Source organism: Tenrec ecaudatus, chromosome 4 (assembly GCF_050624435.1).
Source record: "Tenrec ecaudatus isolate mTenEca1 chromosome 4, mTenEca1.hap1, whole genome shotgun sequence".
Lineage (NCBI taxonomy): Eukaryota > Metazoa > Chordata > Mammalia > Afrosoricida > Tenrecidae > Tenrec > Tenrec ecaudatus.
Window position 1 is genome coordinate 48,936,410 of NC_134533.1, and position 4,774 is coordinate 48,941,183.

Consider the following 4,774-nt stretch of genomic DNA (forward strand, 5'->3'; position numbering starts at 1 on the left):
GGTCTTCCTTATTCAATGTCTAACTTGCATGTGCATATGAGGCAATGAATAAATCACGACTTGGGTCAGGCACTCCTTAGTCCTCAGAGCGACATCCTTGCTCTTCAACACTTAGGAAAGATGCTGTGTAGCAGATCGGCCCGATGCCATACTTCATTTGATTTCTTGACTGCTGTGTCCATGAGCACTGCTTGTGGATCCAAGCAAAATGAAATCCTTGAGAGTTTCACTTTCTCCTGTGTAACATGATGTTATCGATCGGTCGTTGTGAGAATTTTCCACTCAAAATCCACACTGCAGGGTGCAGTCCTTAACCTTCAGTGGCAAAAATTGTAGACTATAGTGTAAAAAATTGAAAATCTTGCTTTGAATCCATACTGTTCCATTTGCTAATTGCACTGTATCAGGCAAGTGATGTAATCTTTCCATGCTTCATTGTCTCACTTATAAAGTAAGGCTGAGAGCCCCATAGTGTTTCTATGAGGATAGAATGATGAAACATGCACACAATTCTTAGTATGGAACTGTGCACATTGAGGACCCTTTGTAATGATTCATTTTTAGCATTATTATCTGTAACTCCATTATAAATCACAGACGTTGATTCTTCCGTGGTAGATACTTCACTTTCCCAAAGGAAATCACAGAGAGTATGTTGTCAATGTGGTTGTTGGGTGCCTGGGAGCCAGTCCTAACTCAGGACAGTCCTAGATATGACAGCATGAAACACTGTTCCATTTTCACAATTCTTGCTATGTTTGAGCTCAGTGTTTCAGTCGCTGGGTCATCTGTCCTGTTGAGGACCTTCCTCTTTCCCTTGGACACACTACTTTACTGAGCAGGATGCTGATTTACAGCGATGGGTCTCTCCTAATACCCAAAGCCCCTGAGACAAAGTCCTGTCATCCTCACTGCAGAGGAGCACCGGCTCCAAAGTCTGTGGTTTAATACTGAAACTAGGTCATGGCTACTAAATCTATGAATATATACAAATAAATATCCTCCTCCTACCATTCCAGTGACAATATATTGAAAATAAAGTGTCATTGAGTTGTACACTTATCCAAAAGTATGTTCATTCCTTCTGAATCTTTTATACTCAAAAGTTATCACGTCCAAATTTTCTTCCCCAAAACTATTTTATTGGCTCCTGCCTTTCTGTTTCCTAGACAATGGCCTCAGTTTAGATTCTCCACAGCTCCTATTCAAACTACCCCAAAGGCATAGTCACTAAATCCCTACCTTAGGCCTGGTCTTTCTCCGCACTGGTGCTAACATGCTCAATCTAAAATACCTTGACCTTGCTATGTCCTTGTTCAAAAGTCATCAGTGACCGCTCACTGTCTACATGACTAGACATACTCTTGTAAGGCCTGCAAAGACCTTCTAGAGACATCCCCTATTGGTGTGTTCCACTTTATCTCTCCTAGCCTGTAAGCCGCACCTCAGTGTCTAACCCTGTGCTCAGCATGTAGAAGGCATTTCAGAAATTATGGGATAAAAAAGAGATAAGTAAAATTATGATGAATGAACAAATTAAACACCAGCCCATTTTCATGTTTCTATTCTACTTTAGAGTAAATAGTTACCTTGTGACCTGGTAGAAATCAATGCAACACACAATCAATCATTCCAGGCTTCCTTCAGCATAATTGTATTTCTTTATTTCCAGTGCACTGACGTGCGAGTTCATGACTCTTCATGATTGTCAAGAAAAGCTAATGCTATGGAATAGCCACACAATTTATTGTGGCTATTTTCCCATAAAATTAAACCATTTTTATAAACTATATTAAATGGGTATAAGGTATTATATTCTGTATACATAGATTATTTCATATATAGAGTATGAATATACAGTATACTTAATAACTTTATATATATTGTCTAACAAATTTAATATGATCAGAACTTTAGGTAATTTTCACCTATAAGGAGTGGAAGGCATTCTTTTGCAGTGTATATGTTTCTTCAGTAAGATAGAATGAATTAAAAGGTTAAGTTTTTAAGGCCTTTGTGTTTCCTTGACAACATAAGGGCATTCCACTGTGTGGATGATGGCAAACTTTGGGTGGCATTGTGAAGAGTGGGAATTCCAGAAGATTTAACTGTGCTCAGGCCACATCTGTACATAGACCAAGAGGTAGATATTTGAACAGAAAAAGGGGGTATTGCATTGTTTAAATTCATGAACTATGTGTGGCAGAGTTGTATTCTTTCATCATAAAAATCCAATCAATATGCTGAGTGTGTTCCCAGAAGTTGGTCCAGATGAAGAGGAACCTGGCATCTGGATTGGAGCAAGGCCCATTAACAACCTGTATATGCAGATGACACAACCTTGTTTGCTGCAAGTCAAGAGTACTTGAATCATTTACTGATGAAGACTACAGTCTTCAGTATGGATTACAACTGAACATAAGAAAGCCCAAATCCTCACGACCAGACCACTCAACAGCATCATGATAAACTGAAAGGATTGAATTTGTTAATGATTTTACTTGGATTCACAATCAATGCTCATGGAAGTGGAATTCAAGAAGTTGAATGACATATTGCACTGGGCAGATCTGCTGCACAAGAACTATTCACAGTGAGCAAGCCTGCCTCTTTGGGTATTAACATGCACTGAACACAAGAACCTGAATTTTAAAGATGGAAAATGAATACAGAAGACCAGAGAAGAACTGATGCATTTGAACCATGTTTCTGGTGACGAATAATAAAAGTTATATGCACTGCCAGAAGAACAAACATTTCTGTTGGGAGAAAGTACGGCCTAGACAATCCTTAGAAACCAGAATAGCAAGACATCATATCACATACTTGGAATGTTACCAGGAGAGACCAGTTTCTAGACAAGAACTTCATGCTTAGTAGAGTATGCCCGAGGAAGACTCTCAGTGAGCAGGATTGGCACAGTGGCTGTAACAATGGCCTCAAGCATCACACAATGTGTAAGGATGGCAAAGCACTAAGTCAGTGTTTCATTCTGTTGTACGTAGGCTCACCATGAGCCAGAGTCAACCCGGTGCACAAAACAACACCATTAAGGCTTTGTTATTTGAGCCTAACCAAAAAAAATTGCTATAAAATCATAGAAAACTGTGTTAAATAAAATATCAAAAGATGAGTCTATTGTTTTTCAATGTATCCACCATTTAGGTTGGTACACTATTGAAAATTAGGTTCTGGTCTCTAACCTTGCCTCAAATAATTCTGCACGCTTTGACACCATATTAAGACCACAGTTTTGGCATCCTTAAGGGGCTCAAATATTGTTCCTTTTAAATATTCTTTAAGTCTGGGGGACAAAGAAGTCTGAAGGACTAAAAATAGGGTCGTAGGATAGGTGGGATAGGGTGACCCAACAAAATTCCCACAGATGGCCCTTGCTGCCCTTGAGTAATGAAAAAGTGTATTATACTATTGTATTTTCCTGGTTGTTGTCTCACCAGTGCAGTTTTTTATTTTCTCCTTTTTTTTGGCGGGTTGGGGAGGGGGACTTGAGCCACAAGCTTTATTTGGGGGATTCACACAGAGTGTGGCCACCTCGCTTCCAGAGCTTCTTGATGGTCATGTTCTTCTCGCTCTCCTTCTGCATGGCCTGGCAACTGCCATCTCGAAATCCTCCTGGGTGACTCGAACTCACCGCTCCTGCAGGGCACACACGCCAGCTTCTGTGTGCACGCCCTTCACTTCAGCCCCCGACGTTCCCGGCAAGAGCTCAGCAATTTTCCTCAGGTTGATGCTGTGGGTCAGGTTCATTTTCCAAGAATGGATCTTGAGAATGTACAGGTGGGCCTCCTTGTTGGGCAGTGGGATTCAATTTTCTTGTCAATGCGCCCTGGCCGGAGCAATGTTGAATCAAGGATGTCGATCCTGTTGGTGGCCATGATGTCCTTGCTGGCTTCAATGCCGTCCAGCTGGTTGAGCAGCTCTGGCACGGTGTGCTGCACTCCGCTGACCCCACCTGAGCCCCCCTCCATGCAAGAGGAGCCGATCGAGTTGATTTCATCCACGAAGATGATGGAGGGCGCGAGTTCCCGAGCCTCACAAACAACTCTCTCACCATCCTTGCCCTTTCCCAGATGGATTTCTGTACTAATTCAGGGCCAGAGATGCCGATAAAGGTGCAGTCTATGTGATGTCCCACTGCCCGGGCCAATCGCGTCCTCCCAGTGCCGGGGGTCCATACAGCAGCACCCCCTCCCTGTGCCGGGGGACCATACAGCAGCCCCCGCCTTGGGCTGTGTAATTCCCAGTGCTTCAAAGTGCTCCGGTGCTTAACAGGCAGCTCGATCACTTCTTTGATCTCCTTGATCTGCTTGTCCAGCCCTCCAATCATCTCAGCGGTTGAGTCTGGAACCTTCTCCACCATTATCAAGGACACCAGCGGGTCCACCTCATTGGGCAGGATCTTGTGCAGAGTAACTGTCATTTCTTAGAGGCACCTGGTAGTTGGGTGTCACGTCATTGATGTTGATGTTCTTGGCTACATCTACAACAAACCTGCCCTCAGGATGTACCTTACCCAGCCCCTTCTTGTCCTGGCCCAGACCACCTCCACCATATTCCCGAAACAGCTGTAGCTCCTCCCAAGACAGTTGGACTCATTCCCCTGCGCCTGCAGCCACCAGAGATTTGGGCTCTTGTCATTGACAATCAGCTGAAGCGCTTCGATCTTGGATAAATAATACTGGTGGAGTCAACTGCCGGCCTTCCCCTCTGCTAACTCCATCTGCTCGGGTCCGTCCAGGGCCATCTTCTCTCC

General features: G+C 43.3%; 1 pseudogene; it reads right to left on the reverse strand.

Moving 5' to 3' along the window:
• Positions 1–3,520: 3,520 nt before the first annotated feature.
• On the reverse strand, positions 3,521–4,774 carry LOC142445803 (26S proteasome regulatory subunit 8 pseudogene; annotated as a pseudogene).